General features: G+C 40.8%; 1 protein-coding gene across 3 annotated transcripts in view; it reads right to left on the minus strand.

Moving 5' to 3' along the window:
- Rffl (ring finger and FYVE like domain containing E3 ubiquitin protein ligase) overlaps positions 1–16,045 on the minus strand; it is a 64,670-nt gene extending 48,625 nt beyond the window's left edge. For 2 of the 3 annotated variants that reach the window (XM_046456096.2, XM_046456095.2), the window contains exon 1: positions 15,862–16,027. The gene's annotated coding sequence lies outside the window, so the exon portion shown is untranslated. Of the gene's footprint in view, positions 1–15,861 lie in introns of all 3 variants that reach the window. The other variant, XM_058583065.1, reaches the window with a different exon arrangement.
- Between the last annotated feature and the right edge of the window lie 2,052 nt (positions 16,046–18,097).

Here is an 18,097-nt window from a genome sequence, read left to right on the forward strand (position 1 = left end):
ATGGTACGCCGACCAAGTCTGTCCCCGCTGGTACAGTTACCAGAATCTGTTCTATAATGTAATTGTGAGCACTTTATTATCCACTATGGTATAATACTTCATATCTCAAGAAAGGTATCCAATATCAAGAGCCTAGCGATTGCCTACCTCAGGCACAATGAAATAGTAGGTTCCTGTATGTCAGTAATTGAAAAAGTAGCAAGCAGGCAGGAAAGGGAGGAATCCAAAACTGTCAAGACAGAGTCTGAAGACCCGATGACAAGGCTGAGAGAAAGGAAGTCAGCGATGTGATCAAATTGCTATCTTGCTATTTATTTCAGAAAACTGGCAAGGGAAATCTTGGAACTATTTGATGGGTGTAATTTTCTACCCAAGGCTATTTCTTAGTTTTCTTCCTGAGCTGCTAATACAGAGAAAGGGCAAGGAAAAGGCCCCCATCATCAAACTCCATCACCTAAACAACTCTTAACAACTTCAAATGAAGTGACGTAGGCTCGTGTCCTATTACTTACCTGCCCCAGTCACCTTCCTCTCAGAATAAAGATTCTGTAATTCAGCTTTGAAGTTTTCCTGAATTCTTAATAATTCTTTACTATATACCTCTGGATTCTTCTCCTCCTTCTTACACACATGCCTTGCTTCCAATAAGTCAAACATTCCAAACGTTCACCCTGATTTCCACTAAAAATGTCATAGGATTAAGTTACCTTTGTCTCATCCCCCAAATCTAGGGGGCCTTTGTCAACATTGTGAAGGGTGATTTCTAGCCAAGTAGAGAAGATTACCTGTTCACCCACAGTTCATCTTCAAACTGACTTCTGTAGGCTATGGAAATAAAAGGATAAGACTGCAGAACTTGAATGTCCCATCAAGGTAATTAAAGTAATGAAAGAGGGAAAGACAATAGAAGGAGAGAATTCAAAATAAAGACTGAACTGTGCATTTCAGTAGCACTTAAGAAAACACTCCATCTGACTAAGCAGCTGATGAGTAGACAAATACCCAAAGGCCTGCACATTCTCTAGAGACCACTGTGCTCACAATGCCTGTTTGCGCCACGATTCTGCAAGAGATCACTTCATAACCTCAGACTCATTATGTATGATAAAGCGGATGAACACATTTCAACATCCAGAATTCTACTGATCTACTTGCAAATAAAGTTACAGACTTACTTCATCCCAAACCCATGTAACAAGGAATAAAACTTTTTTTTTTTTTCCAGATCTTTCAAGGGTAGAGAGAGGGAGAGAGTTATGGAGAGAGAGGATGATCACTGGGTACTCAAGTATAGTTTGATAGAAATAAGAAAGCCAGGGCTGGGGCTATAGCTCAGTGGTAGAGCACTTGCCTTGCACGTGTGAGGCACTGGGTTCGATCCTCAGCACCACATAAAAAAAATAAAGATAATGTGTCCATCTAAACTAAAAAAAAAAAAGAAAGAAAGAAGAGAGCCAGGCACAGTAGTACACATAATCCCAGCCACTGGGGAGGCTGAGGTAGGAGAACTGCAAGTTCGAGGCCAGCCTCAGTAACTTAGTGAACCCTATGTCAGATTTTCTTTCTTTCTTTTTTTTTTTTTTTTAATATTTACGTTTTAGTTGTAGTTGGACACAATATGTGGTGCTGAGGATTGAACCCAGGGCCTTGCATGTGCTAGGAGAGTACTCTACCACTGAGCCACAACCCCAGCCTCTATCTCAAAATTTTAAAAATTTAAAAGATCAAGGACTAGAGATATGGCTCATTGATAAAGCACGCCTGGAACCAGGGGGGTAAAAGGCAAAGGAGGAGGAGAAGGAGAAGAAAAAGAGGAGGAAGAGATAGGACTAAGAGATTTTGCTATTTGCAAGTAGGGTGACTACAGATAATGAGATTGCACTGTGTGTGTTTTGCAGTACTGGAGTTCAAACCCAGAGCCTCACACATGCTAAGCAAATGCTCTCCCAGGTCCTTTTAAAATCTTATTTTGACAGGGTCTCACTAAATTTCTAAAGCTGGCCTCAAACTTGCGATCCTCCTCTACTTCAGTAACTTAGTGAACCCTAGGTCAGAGTGGCAGGGATTACAAGCGTGCACCACCATGCCATACTGTACTGTGTATTTCAGAAGCTGGAATAAAAGAGTTTGAATGTTTTCACCACAAAGAAATGGTAATTGGGGCTGGGGATGTGGCTCAAGCGGTAATGAGCTGGCCTGGCATGCGCGGGGCGCTGGGTTCGATCCTCAGCACCACATAAAAAATAAAGATGTTGTGTCCACCAAAAACTGAAAAATAAATATTAAAAAATTCTCTCTCTCTCTTAAAAAAAAAAATTCTTTCTCTCTTTAAAAAAAAAAAGGAAAAAAAATGGTAATTGGGGAGAACAAGATGTATGTTTAGGGGCTGGGGATGTGGCTCAAGCGGTAGCACGCTCGCCTGGCATGTGTGTGGCCCGGGTTCCATCCTTAGCACCACATACAAACAAAAGATGTTGTGTCCGCCAAAAACTAAAAAATAAATATTAAAAAAAAATTCTCTCTCTCTCTTTAAAAAAAAAATGTATGAAAATGTATGTTTATATGTATGTATGTATGTATTTATTTATACTGGGGATTGAACAGGGGCACTTTGCTATTGAGCTACATTGCCAGTCCATTTTGTAATTTTTTATTTTGAGGCAGGGTCTAAGTTACTGAGGCTAGCCTCAAACTAGCAATCCTCCTGCCTCAGCCTCCCCAGTTGCTTGGATTACAGAAGCTTACCACCAGGCCTAGCAAGAAGACAGACATATTTAAGCTGATTTAAACATTACACAGTATGTTGAAAACTCACATGGCATCCTATACATATGTACAACTTTTATGTTTTTATGTAAAAGTTAAAAAATAAATTTAAAATTCAAATTAACAAAAAAAAAAATAATAAGAGATACTTCACACATCCCTTTTCTAAAAGAACAAACCACAACGGTTAAAGGGAAGAACCATAATGCACAAGGCCCTAGATTCAATCCCCAGCACCACCCCAAAAAAAAAATATATATATATATAAGCAATAATAAATGTTATTGAGGATATGGGGGGGAAAGGTATACTCATACACTGCTGGTGGGACTGCAAATTGGTGCAACCACTCTGGAAAGCAGTGGGAATGGAGCCACCCTTTGATCTAGCTATTCCACTCCTCAGTTTATATCCAAAGGACTTAAAATCAGCATACTACAATGACACAGCCACATCAATGTTTATAGCAGCTCAATTCACAACAGCTAAACTATGGAACCCACCTAGGTGCCTTTTACAGATAAATGGATAAAGAAAATGTGGTATATATACACAATGGAATATTACTCAGCCTTAAAGAAAAATGAAATTATGGCATTTGCAGGTAAATGGATGGACCTAGAGAATTTCATGATGGGATGGGGTTGTGGCTCAGAGGTAAAGCGCTCACCTACCATGCATGAGGCACTGGGTTTGATCCTCAGCACCACATAAAAACAAAATAAAGATATTGTGTCCACCTATTACTAAAAAATAAATATAAAAATAAGAGAGAATATCATGCTAAGTGAAATAAGCCAATCCCAAAAAAACAAAGGCCAAATGTTTTCTCTGTTAAGTGGATACTGATCCACAGTGGGAGAGCGGGGAGGAAGAATGGAGGAACTCTGGATTGTGCAGAAGGGAGTGAGGGGAGAGATGGGGTGTTGGAGATGGGAAGGATGGTAGAATGAGACAGACATTATTACCCTATATACCTGGATGATTACACTATTGGTGTGCCTCAGCATTATGTACAGCCAGAAGAATGAAAAGTTATGCTACATTTGTGTACATTCTGTCAAAATGTATTCTACTAGGGCTGGGGTTGAGGCTCAGCAGTAGAGCGCTTGCTTAGCACGTTCAAGGACCTGGGTTCAAGGACCTGAGTTCGATCCTCAGCATCACATAAAAATGGATAAATAAAGGTATTGTGGGGCTGGGGATATATCTCAGTTGGTAGAGTGCTTGCCTTGCATGCACAAGGCCCTGGGTTTGATCCCCAGCACAAAAAAAAAAAAAAGATATTGTGTCCAACTAAAAAAATAAATATTTTTAATAAATGCATTCTACTGTCATTTATAACTAAATAGAACAAACTAAAAAATAGGGGTCCCGCCCCCTCCAATTAAACAAATAAATCAAATAAAATTTTAAAATTCACATGGAAAATTTCCCACAATAAATTTTTAGGGAAAAAAAAAAAGCACTGTGAATAGGTGAGGAATATACATTTATATACATACATATGATAGATATGCACACTGACCTACATATTTACACATATATGACACAAGCAGAAATACAAATATATATATAATTAAAAGCCTAGCTGGGGCTCAGAGGTAGAGCACTTGCTAAAGTCTGCAACAACTACAAAAAAATATTTTTTTAAAAATTTAATAGTAGTTACTTCTGGGACAGATGAGGGTTTACCTTGCTACATATGTACATTCTTGTGCTATCTTGGTATTTTTTCCCCCAAAGACCTAGACAGAGGTTTATTTAGGAAATAGATACAAATTAAAGGGAGAATGGGGGCAATCTCAAGAGAGATGCCTCTGGGGTAAAGCAAGGAATATTCCTTCCAGGGAGAATGTGAACCATCCCCAGAGATAGTCTATTTTAGTATTTTTAAATGAGCAGTGTAAGCTATCAATATTGTCAGGAATAAGGTTCCAAAGACCACTTGACAAATAAAATAATTTGAACAAGACGCTATGGTCATGGTTGCAAATTTGTAAGGAATTAAGACAAAGCAGGGAATCACAGCTTACTGGCATAACTGTGCTGTCTGCAGTGCTATGCTAGGTACTATTGGGTATAGACGTAGCCCCTACTCTCCAGGAAGCCACTGGGCTAAAAAGCAAGATAACAGACCCCTGGCCACACTGCAGAGGCAGAACCACACTCAAAATCCACCTTTGTTGGCCAACCCAAAAATAGATATAACCTATTAGAACAGCTAAAAACTTAAAAATAACAATACCAAAGTGAGAATACAAAGAAACCAGATCTCATCCATTGCTGGTGGGACTATAAAATAGTACAGCCACTCAAAAACAGTTTGTTAATTTCTTGAGAAATCTGAAAACATGCACTTACCATAGACCCAGGAACTACATTCCTGACACTTAACCCAGGGAAATTAAAACTTGTGACCATACACTCACCTGTACACAAACCATTCACAGTGGCTTTATTTCTAATAGTTCCAAAGTGGCAATAAACCCATATGCCCTTCAAGGACTGTGGTATGCGCAGATAGCCAAGTTTTACTTTCTATACTGATCAGGGCTTCCTACTGAAAATGGTCTAGCACCATTTATTCCACTAACATCCCTTACAACATGAGGTCCTGTGGGTCACTAACACTATGGATCTTACAGAGTCATTGATTCCTTAGGAAGGCCTGTTGACAAACAGGAAGGCACAACACTGTTACTCAGAAAAATGAAAACAAAATACCAATAAACTATTCTCTAACCCAAAGCTTTAGATAGTCAGATATGATTTTAAAGGTGGCTGGCTTATGTATCAAATACATTTATAATTTTAGAATTATGAATAAACTGCAAAACAATTCTTCAGAACTAACAGAACTAGTGTAAGAAACCGATATTGGTAATATTTTAAAATCCCATTCCACATAAGGAGGCTCATGTAAAAGCATAGCTTTAAGCCTACATTATATAAAAAAGAACTTATTCATAAAGACCTCCTCCTCCAAAAACAAAAAAAAAAATCCTATGCAATGAGAAGATGGAGCAGGAGGCAACTGTAGCCTCATGACTGAGAGCTTAGCCTTTAATAGAAGGACTTTTGGGTTTCAATGCTGTACTGCCTTAGGCCTGCTCTTTAACATCTCTGTGCAGCATTTTCACATCTGTGGAACACAATAGTACCTACATTAACAATCATTAGGTTGTTGAGAGAATTAAATGGGTTAATACAGTATAAACCCCTGGCACACAAAAAGCACACAATAATATTAGTAATGTATGTACATGGTACCATAGATTGAATCTAGGGCCTTGTGCATGCTGGGTAAGCTCTCTACCACTGAGCCAGTCCAATGTATTCACACTGTTTATAGAGGTAAAGGATACACAGAGAAATATCACATAGCAAAAGAAATGTCAGTGTTTTGAAGAGTCTTACACAAAATTCTCTTACTTTTATACAAGACTGTGCCTTCCCCTAACTCCTACTAAAGAATGCACACAATTTCGTTCAGAAAAAAAGTCTCATTTTACCCAATGGAATGAGTAAAGTAAATCCTGCTGAGCATGCCCAACACTGCCCAAGCTCCTGTGGCCAACATATTATTTCAATAGCAAAGGGGACTGTTTAAAGACAATTTTATAACATTCACCACTGAATTTTCACCAGTGAAAATTCAAGATCTCTTGTGGCAGGCAGAGTCTTTCAAAAACATCTGTGCCCTCACTCATGCCCCACCCCTCTTTCCTAATCAAGGCTATGGTAACCAAAGCCCTCTACAGGCTGGCACGGATCTGACCACAAGCTCTCCAACTGACTAGTCATTAACTATGAAAGAAAGGCCCCAGGGGCCAACAACAGTCCACAAACAGCCCCTTCTTTGGTAGGAGAGGGTTTATTCTAGAAATGCTTAAATAAAAAAACACTTGACTTGAATAACCTAGATACACCCAATGCCTTTCTTCCCTTTCTAGTTTCCTAATCTATTTAGGGAAGAACCATAGAATTTGTTGTGATCAGAAACATAAATTGTTTCCAGAAGTGTTAAACAATGCTTGTCCAAAGGCCCCAATATAGCCAGGGGTTTAGACAGCTGTGTTAGGAGCCACAGAAGCTGCATTTTCTAAGCAGCATTGCTTCTGGACAATTGAAACTTTTTCTGGTGCAAAGTCCAGACACAGGAAGCAGTGTTCCCTGCAAATGTCCAAACAGCTTCATTATTGTTTAACTACCAAAATAACACTCCAATAATCTATCAAGTTTGACATTTCATCCAACCAAGCAATCAAACCAGGATGAAAAACATGCATGGAGAAATTATTTTCTCCCCTAGCCCCAAATCAACAAGAGTTTTGACGTCACAGACATAAATTAATAATGCTTCTTCCTAGACTACTTATAAAAGACCTCTGGAAAACAAATAGAAACCAAAGTGCCTCAGTTGGGTGTGCTGGCACATGCCCCAGTGACTCAGGAGACAGGAGGATCACAGGTTCCAGGCTAACTTCATTAACTTAGCATAGCCCTAAGACTCTGTCTCAAAATAAAAAAGGGCAGGGGAGGGGCTGGGATTGTGGCTCAGCGCCTGGCACGTGCAAGACCCTAGGTTCCATCCTCAGCACCACATAAAAATAAATGAATAAAATAAAGGTATTTTGTCCAACTACAACTAAAAACTATTTTTTTTAAGGGCAGGGGATATGGCTGAGTGGTTGAATGTTCCTGGGTTCAATCCCCCATACAAAAAAAAAAAAAAAAAAAAAGTGATGCTTGACTGAGAAGACCAAATAATACTAAAACACACATCAACACTGAATTACATACTATGGCATCAAAAACTGCTTTCTTGACATCGTGTCCAGAACTCTTGAATTTTGTGCTAATCCTTTCCAAACAAAACTAGAGGGCTTTTTGAGGTGCTGGGATCAAACTCAGGCTTCCCACATGGTGAGCAAGAGCTCTGCCACTGAGTTAATATCCCCCAAACCTAGAGGTTTATCTGTGTGTTATTTCTAAAAAAAAATTTGAGAAAAAAAAATATTTCAGACTGCTATTTGCAAGCATTTTCACAAATAACACTGTAGCCTAAATCGCATATAAAAATCAAATTAGATATAATTGTCAACATATTTTCATTCTTAATATTAATTTCGGTAATACAAGAGATATGCTGGTATTCTCCATAAAATATTTTAACAAGTAAATGCAATTTAGGAATCTGATAAAGACCATCTGGAAGAGAAATAGAACTACTTTCATTTTTATGTTCCCCATTAATCGGTGGGTTCACAGTCACTATTCCTTAAGCTGTCGGTCTACAACAGTCCCAAGAGTTGAAAAACACTGAGGATGATGTTTCGGTGTCATCTGGAGGACTCAGTCCAACCACATGGCCAAGGGTGGACTGGGAAGGCAGAAGGCCCTTTGTCAAGCTCTCCAGGAATATTCTGATACAGCCCTCTCCTCCCCCACACGGTAAACACTGGCTAAGGTACACTTCAGCTCTGTCTAGAATGATTATGTAAACTCTTCCATAGTATATGATGAAATGACCAAGAATGGTACCTGAATCTAGTCTTAACCCAAACACAGAAATAGCTTAGTTTCTGTTCCACTCTAATATTACTTTTTCAGTGCAGGTGGGATGGCACCCAGAACCTTGCTCACGCCAGCAAGCACTGTACCACTGAGCTACATCTCCAGCCTCTCTTGATTATCTCTGAGAACAAGGTGCTCGAAGGTCAGAAGTCCCTCTTCAGGTGGGCTAGAAAAAACCAATTAGCTCTAAAATGGCTCCAGAGTGACAACAAACAACCTCTAACTTCACTCAGTGAAGTGGACAAAGATTGGAAAGAACCATAAAAGGAGGGAAGAGAAGTGACACCTGAATTCCAGAATAATCTCCACCTATTCTCAGAAAACACCTGAATATTCCCCCCCTTATTATTATTTTCTATCATTTATCTATAACCTCCCAACCCCCAATAGATTGAGAAACTAATCTGTGGAGCCCCTCTTCCTGCTTGGCTAGAAATAACCTACCTTCCAGGCTCAATCTGTGCTGTCATGTTACAGGTTTCACAATTCAGAGGGAAAAGGGACCCAGTTTGGGGTCAAAATGGTAACACCTGAAAGACTTAAGAATCTTCCATTGTGGACTGGGAAATTACTTATCCCTCAAATTATTCCTTTTTATCCCCCTTTGCATGTAATTTTAATCCTTTCCATTTGCCCAAACAATGACTGCTTATCTTCAAAAACAATTCTACCTTTGACTAAATAATCCTCAAACTAGCTAAACTTCAGTAGATGGCCCTTGCTATCCCCCTAGTAAACACTGTCCTCTTTCCCCAAATTAGAGCACCCCTTTGTTCAGAATTTTCAAATAAAGATTATGCATTAGTTAATCTTCCACACTGTGTAAAATAATAATTAGAATGGTTAAAGATAGTAATAATCCAATCTAATGGCAATTGGCTATGTACCCACTGACCCAAGACCTAGAAGATGGGAAGCCAAAAGAGGTCAAAGGAGCTGGGATTGTAGCTCAATGGTAGAGCACTTGTCTAGCATGTGTGAGACACTGGGTTCCATCCTCGGCACCACATTAAAATAAAGGTACTATGTCCATCTACAACTAAAATTTTTAAAAAAAGAGAGAGAGAGAGAGAGAGAACACAAGCTTGGTTATTTCTAAAACAGAAATATTAATTATTATGAAAGTGAAAAAGCATGAGAAGATTTGCAGAAAAATACAGTGGCAGACACATGCTTTCCTATACGTTTTAGGATAAAATATATTAATTCATGTGCCACCAAGCCTGTGTTGTAAGTACCAAGACTCAAGAGATTTTGTAAAGCAATGAAGAGTAAAAGAAGGAGGTGGGGTGGAATCGGAGGATATTCCATTTACTTAAGAAAATACTTTTTTCCTTTGGAATCTTTTAACATAATCCAGCAGTTGCAAATAAACAATGGTGCTGATTACTAATGAATTGCATTTAACCACTCAGAAGCCTGTGCCAGCAGAGCCTCCAGTTGGCCTAACTTCCGGTAAATTTCAGAATGACTAGGCAGCATTTCTTTAAAGAGGATGGATACTGTTAAAATGTTTCAGCAAATTATACTGGCTCCTAGTAGTTCAAGTGGGGGTGGGCTTTCCCTACTCTTAAAACTAGTAACAAATGGCTGTGCTGGAGATCCCTGATTATTCCCTATCTTTAGTTGTAATTTTAGAAAAGCTATGTGAATGTTAAAACTAGGAGACTAAGGCTTAACCAACCTGTCTGTAGCTGCAGAGAGAAGCAGCTTTAAAAAGTAAAGTAACACCAGCTCAACAAAATAAAAAATGCAAATGTGCTCAAGCACATGTAGAGTAGCAGTTGAAAAAAGTTGCGGAGAGAGCTGGGAGGTTTTGCCTGTACTTCTTCATGGAGAGCACCAAGGAGAAATTACCAGACCAAGGTCACTTTCATTTAAAAAAGAAAAAAAAAAAAAAAGGTTAGTAACCTTAACAGAAATATTAAAAAAAAAAACTGTATAGGTCATAACCATGAAAGTAGCAGCCTGCTGAGAAGCCCTCCAAGAATCCTGTAGGAAATTAAGTGGAGATTAGAATAATTAAATGTAAAGTCTCCTTGAGAATAAATTCCGCTGCTGAAGACTAAAGTCATTTTTATGAAACATACAGAAAAATTATGAAAGGATTTACCAAGCATCACAGCCTTTCTACTTTCACATAAGGTTTGTAAATGCTATGATCTACCAAAAAAAGACCAACCATTTGGGGAGGGAATTAAATAATACAGCTTATCAGAGAAAACCACCCCATTCTCCAGTCTTTGCAAAAGTTCACTTGCTCATGGAACTGTAATGTACCTAGGAGTTGCCAAAAATTACACACATTTCCTCAAAAGAGATGGAGGAAAAAATATAATCTCGGGGTAAAAGGCCAAACATTGTCTCTTCTGAATGCTTAAACAGCCAATTATGTGGCTTAATATATTAATTCTATAGAAAGAAAGAGACTATTACAGGAAAGTTGAATAAGACATCTTAAAAAATGTACCCTGGGGCCTAAGTCCATTCAACTGACAGTAAAATCACCCCTCAAAAAAGCACTTTTATGCAACATCTAGTATTTTAATTTTCCAGCTGCCAACAGGAATATATAAAGGAGAAGAAATTAAACTAATTATGTCAGCAGCACAGTGAACAAAACTTTAATTGTATTACACACTAGACATTTACCGAACAATACAAAGGCCCTTAAGGGTAGAAACTTCTTTAGAATATAAATGATTCCCAATCAATATGACAGAAATTAGTCTGTTTAGGCAATAAACAGATTCATAGTTTAGGTGCAAAAATTCGACTGACAATCCAATATAAAAAATAAATAAACAGTATAAAGAAACTAATTTTTAAAATGGCTTTAAATCACTCCATGATTTACATATGCTGTATCATTATTAGGCCCTTAAAGCCAGTACTGTACTAATCAGCTTCTTTAACATCCTGCACACAAAAGAGCCTATTCATTTAGCTGAAAGACAGGTGTTAGCAACCAGCAACCTCTTTTAGCCTCAAGTTCCAGGGACCCAGCCTATATTATTATGGCGTGATTGGCAAGTCGGGAAGGACACCTTGAAAGAGAGAGAGACAGAAGGAAAGAATAAAAAAGAAGACCAAAAAGGGAGAAAGGAAGATAAGGCAAGAAATGGATGTCAGGTACTACTTAATAGGGCCACCCTCAAAGCCTCATAGCCTAATCAGAGCTCCTGGGCTACCATCCAAATACATACAGCAGAATTTGGATAACGTTATTAATTTATTCTTGCAGATAGTAACTCTGGGCACGTGCCAACACTCCACTCATTCTGAAAAAAAAAAAAAATTTTTAAGCATTGCTAATTGTCCTATGACTCATTTTTCTTACCCATATTCTCTAGTTCCTTAGTGCTCACACTCTTAGTACACTTTCTACAAGAGCTGAGTAGATATTCCTGGAAAGAGATATAAAGGCTAGATTTAGAAAGATATCTTAAACCTACAAAATAAAAATCCTACAGAAAAAGTGGAAGAGAAACTGAGTGGCCTACAATGTACGAAAAACATCTGCTATCTTAACTTTAGTATGCATATTTTTCTTCATTTGGTTGGCTTATTTTAAATTCTTACATAGAGAATTCCCAGGCATCTCCCATCATTGATCAAAACTAGATTCGGCTTCCTATTGAGACCTCCAGTTGTTTCCACATTATCACTCATTTGTCCACTCATGAGATAAAGAAAGCTACTTTCACCAGAAACTCTCCCTCATGACTCCTGACAGATAATACAGCAGAGGTGCTTTGCTGTAAAGCAATTAACATAAAAGTTATAAAAGCTCTTTGTTATCTGTCATGACTAGGAAATGGGTTATTCTAGCAAATCAAACATCATGGACAGCATGATGCTATTAGAGGAACTACCAATTTAAAAAGAGTTTCAGAGCATACAATTTCAATAATTTTAAAAAACAGAAGTGAACCCCAATTTTCAAAGTCCCATAAGGATTGTTGCACAGGAAATACAGTTAAAAAGAAAATGCAACAGTTCCCAAACTAGGCTGCATATCAAAAGCTCGAGGAGCTTTTTGGAAATAATGCAAGGGAAGTTTTTTAAATAGAGATTCCTGTTCATCACTTACCTACTCAACCAAAATGTCCAGGAGGTGGGGCTGGGAAATCTGCATTTTAAAAGAACGCCTGGGTGACTCAGTTCCAAAATGCCAGGTAGAGAATCTTGCAAGGAGTGGCTGGCCTTAGGTAACTCCTTGCAATAAAAGCTAAAAATCTAAAGCTGCTCTAAATACAATGTGACCTTCTTTTGATGAATCAGGAAACTTCAGGATCATCCTATGCCACTGGGTCATAATTCACTACTAGTGACTAGTTGGTGTACTGGCAAAACCAGAAAGTAAGAAAAAGTAAATGAAGACTTCCTATTGGTAGAAAGCTGGAAAAACCAGCTCTTTTTTACTATCAGATTTAAAGAGCTGGTCCTCTCCCAGAAGAAAGAAGGTTTTATGCTTGCTTTAAAAGAAGAAAATGTTTCAAAACATGTAGTACATGTAGTACTCTTAACTGCTTAGCTCCACTTCAGATGTAAACAGACTCAAATGCATCAAAAATGTGGGATATTCAGCCTGAATAAGAAAAGTAAAGGAAGAACTTCGTGACAATCTAATGAAGAGAAAGGATCATGGGTTTAGACTGGCATAACAGGATTAGATAAGACCAATGTCCCAACCATGGCAGCTGTTAAATCCTGGGAGCAGGAAGAAAGGAGGTATATTTACACCTGAGGCCAATGATTACTTACCTGAGATGGCTTTTATCTGAGATATAAAAGGATATTCTACTAAGGGCTCAACTATTTTTAGGATTTTAAAACTCCAGGACTATAAGGTCACAAAATAAAATGAACTTTTCCCTATGTCAGAACTTTTCTCTATTTAAGAATGGGAGATTGTGTGTTTGTATATGAAAAGACTGTCCTTATAATTGAAAAATCTTTTTTATACGAACATCAAATAACATTGTCAATAACCAGTAACCAAACAAAAATAACCATGGAGCTGCAGATATCTCTCAGTGGTAGAATGTGTTCATCATGAAGGAGGCCCTGGGTTAGATCCCCAGTACCACAATAATAACAATAACCACCATCAAACAGTAACCATCACCAAACTAGTAGTCATTATCAAACAACAATAATAAAAACAAAGCAGCTCTTCCCTTGAGACTTCACCAATGGCAATCTAAACCATCTGTTCTCATTAAACTCTAAATTACACCTTAACTCTGTATTGCAGAGGTTATGAATTTCCAAAGTACAGAGGTTAAATCTTGTGCTCTCCAAACACAAACATTACTGTCAGTACAAGTTTGGTATAAAAGTCTCTGTCATTAAAACAGCAACAGTATTAAAAATTCTATTACAAGAATAAAAATCAATCCTTAAGTTTCTGTAGGTGTTTTCACAAAGTACTGAGTGACACTAATACAGACAGGAGTGGCTGGCTGTATTAAACATCACAGTGCACATGTAAGTAGAAAAGAAAAGGTGCCCTTTTCTTTGTTTTTGTTGATGTTTCCTCATCTTAAACACTGGTCAATGAAAATGCCTTTTCCACTAATAGGAACAGTATTCTTATTAAATGGCACTAGGCAGAGTTATGTCAACTGACTGGGCCAAGAGAAAGTTTGAAAACAAATTGTTGAGCTTTCTGAGAACAGCTCTCTCTTTGTGCTCATTATTTTAACAGTTGGCTAAAGTGGTCAATTTAGAGGATTTATAATCCTCAATCCCAATGTAAACAGGATAACAGCTGATCAATATGAGAAGTTTTAATGGGCTGTTCTTCATAATTAGGTAGACATTAAAATGTGTGTATATCCTAAATGACATATATTCACGCACAATCAAGTTATTAGTCCTGACACATCAATCTGCAGCTGTTATGCACAATATACAAACATTTTCAAACTTAAGAAAATAATACCTCTAAATAAACCCTAACTTATGAACTGTACTCTGAAGTCCAGAATTAAGAAATACGCAATAAAATTTACGAAATGCTTTTCATCATGTTTCCTTGAATGTGAAAGAGAATGCAATCAGGGAAAAGGGTAAAGTTGTCAAACCTGAAATCCCCTTACCAGAAAAAGAAATATGGCCAGCTTTCAGTTCTAGATCTCTGTATACAAACTCTGCCTAGGCCCATGTCCCCTGACTATTTGAGTTCCTAGAAAAATGGTACAATACATGAACAGCCTTGCCTTCATTTCGATACACTAACCATCACTGAGAGAACCACAGGGCTCTCAGTTGTAGTAACAGTGGTGACAGGAAGTCTCTGCTCTTTAAACCACCAGTCCAAAGGATGCAAAGGAACTTACTGCTTTCTGAAAAGGCTATATGCACCCTACAGTGTTTGTTCATCTGTCACTCTGCCCTGCAACCAGGGTGCAAAGTGACAGTTATGGGCAAAGCCCTATTTCCAAGCTAACAATAATTCTTTCCTGTAGTAGTCTGGGAAGAGTGTGGTACTTTTTGTTTTGGGGGTTTTTTTTGGTTCTGGAGATTGAACCCAGGGACACTTTATCACTGAGGTACATTCTCAGCCCTTTTAATTTTTTTGAGACAGGGTCTTACTAGGCTGCTGAGGCTGGCCTCAAACTTGCCATCCTCCTGCCTCTGCCTCCTAAGCAGCTGAGATTACAGGCGTGCGCCACCATGCGCGGTCACTCTTCCTTGACTACAGTTTTTCCCCCTATAACAAATGACAGACCAACAAGAAGAAGAAAATATGCTGTTGTCTCTTCTGCCAGCCCAAAATCAAGCTCTGAGCAGGCAGATCCGCGGAGGCTCTGGGCTCCCCTGGTCCAGCCAGACTTCCCCACGCCTAGTCAAATGTCTCCCAGGCAGCCAGCTGGAGAGAGGCCCCACTTCCCTCTCTGCCTTGCCCAGTGCCGCACAGTGGCGACCTTTCACACATCCTGGAGAGGACGACTCCCAGGAGAAGGAACTGCGGACCCTGTGGGATAAGAGCTGCATTCCCAAACTTCTCCATCATACCTCCAAACTCCAAGCCTCTCTCCTTCAGCCTCCTCCTTCATCCAAGCAGCCCGCGGGGCTCCTCAACTAGGAAGGGGACAAGCTAGCTCTTATAGAGGGGAGAGCAGGCCGCCGCAAACCTGCCTCAGTTTCCTCTGCCCCACAAGCCAGCTGGACCTGCCAGTCTCTAAGGCGCTTGGGTATAGCGGAGGACACACCGTCCCGGGTTACCGTCCCCGGTTACCGTCCCCGTGGGTGAAATGCTTTGAGGGCACTTTCAATGGGACAGGTGTGGGCTACCCTGAACGCAAAGACTTCCAGCGATGAAGGTGCTTCCCCACCCCTGGAGGGCAGGGAGAGCCCCAGGCCGCGCCCCACACGGAGGAGGCGACCCCAGCCCACACTCTGGGGTACCGGAGGCCGAGGAGCGGCCCCCGTCCTCCCACCAGACCCCACCCCAGGCCCGGCGTCCCGCGGACCCCAGCGCCGCCGCCGCCGCCGCCTCCTCACCTGCCGCGGCCGCCTGCCCGGCCCGCACCTGGGTTAAGGAGGGGAGAGGCCGGATCCGGGCCCAGACACCTCAGACAGGGGGGGTGCGGGCTTCGCCGCGGCGGCGTCTCCGGGGCTGAGGGGCACAGGGGGGCGGTCGCGACATCCTCACGGGCGGCCCCAGGAAGTCGCCCCCCCCCAACCCATCCCCTGGCGGCTCGGCGCGGCCGCTCCCGCCCCTCGCGCGGCTCCGCCCCCGGATCGCCCCGCCCCCGCCCGGGAGCGCGCCTCCGCCCTGCCGCTCCACCATAGAGAGGAGCGAGGAGCGCGGCGGCTAGAGCGCGCCCCCCGCGCGCGCCCCCCGGCGGAGCCGAGGCTCGGAGGCGGGGCCGGCAGGAGCCGGTGAAGCTTGGGTGCGCAGAAAGCCGGGCGTCTGGGGCGCCTTGTTACCTGAGCCACACAACTCTGATGCCCGAGCGAAGGGTCAGGGTCTGAGTCTCGGCTGGGCCTAGCCCCGGTGTGATGACCTTGAGCGACTCCCTTAACTTCTTTGAATTCGTTTCATAGAGTTTGGAAGTTGCCTCACTTTGGTAGCTTGGCGTTCCGCACCCAGTGCTTTGGGCGGGCGATGAGTCCCCAGTCCCCCGCGGAAGAAACCCGGCCTGGTCGAGGTCCCACAGTTGGGAGATGTGGGAAGCCCGAGCTCTGGAACATCAGGACCCGTCCTTGTCCGCTCGCGCTCTGGCACCTCCCTCCTGTAGCATCTCCCAGTCTAAACCCCTGGGATTAGTGCTTTCGCCTTAGGAAGGTTGGGAAACTGCTGAGAAAGGCTGTGGTAGACTGCAGATGACCTCGCCAAGGAACCACCTGGGCCATTCATCCGCTGAGTACCTTTCAACAAGGCACTTAACCTTTCTGAACTCTTCCCCATCCCAGGAATGCAGGTTGCCCTGAGAATTAAATGACCTGATGCCCTAGCATTTAGTAAACTATAATGCACGAGGATAGCATAGGGGATCCTTAGCCAACCTGAGCTAAAAAGATGCCTAGGTATGAAAATAAATAAATGCTAATCCTTCTTTTGACTGGTGTCTAATGACACAATTTCCTTGTATTTATTTATTCATTTTTTTATTTATTTTTGTTGTGTTGGGGATCAAACCCAGAGCCTTGCCACTTTTAAACTATATCCCCAGCTCCTTGTATTTTAAATAAGGAACATCATAAGAAAAATTGATATAAAAATATATATGCATCAGGCTTTGTCATTTTATAAATATCTTTATTTCCAATCCTCAAAACAGCCCAGGAAACCCAGCGTGGTGGCTCTTATATGCAATCCCAGCTACTCCATGGACTGAGGCAGAATTGCAAATTCGAAACCAACTTGGGCAACTAGTGAGACCTTTTCTCAAAATAAAAAATAAAAGCGGCTGGAGATGTTGCACAGTGGTAAAGCACCCCTGCTTTCAAATCCCAGTAAAAAAAAAAAAACAAAACCGTAAACTTGAGTGCTATTATTTCATGTTATCATATTAAATAATTTACCCAAAACCATACAGATAAGCTGGAATGTGAAACCACTTCTTTTCCTTCACCTGGAATGCACAGAAAGATCTAGAAGTTTTCTATATCTGAATTAAATGTGCCCATATTTTTTCCTACCTGGCTATTTATGTAACTTTCCTTGATGCAATTCCCTGTCTTCTCTGTTTCTTGCCAGAGGCTTATTCTTGCCCACAAAAAGAATAAAGTCCCTCTTTTCCCTCTCTGGTTCCTTTTCCCTTGAGATGCTGACATTGTCCATCCTCTCTTGTTTCTGAAATGGATTCCTGAGCAGTGACAGAGGTGTAGTGTTCTCCACGACATCTCTTCTCTGCATATGAATCATACCCAGAGAAAATATAATAGGTCCAAAATAAGAGTAAAATGAGAGTCAGGGATATCCTTTTTGTAAACTTGGTTTATAAACTGAGTGCTGAGTTCTGAAAGGGAGTGCATTTAATCCACTAATTGGACCCAGTAATTTGGAGTCTGGATTCATGACATCCCATGGAAATCTTTCTCTGGGCCCTCTGGTCCACATTATGGCTAAATCATTGGAATGCTGCTAAATAATGTGCATATCATTGAAGCGATGAGGCCTCGGAGCTGCATTTACCCATACTCCTCTTTTCTCCACCTTAGGCATTATCACCATCACTATTTTTCATCTTTATCGTGCCTTTCCACAGAGGCACTCCATAATGTACCCATT

This window comes from Marmota monax, unplaced genomic scaffold, assembly GCF_021218885.2.
Source record: "Marmota monax isolate L192 unplaced genomic scaffold, Marmota_monax_Labrador192_F-V1.1 WCK01_AAM20220418_F8-fsc00317, whole genome shotgun sequence".
Lineage (NCBI taxonomy): Eukaryota > Metazoa > Chordata > Mammalia > Rodentia > Sciuridae > Marmota > Marmota monax.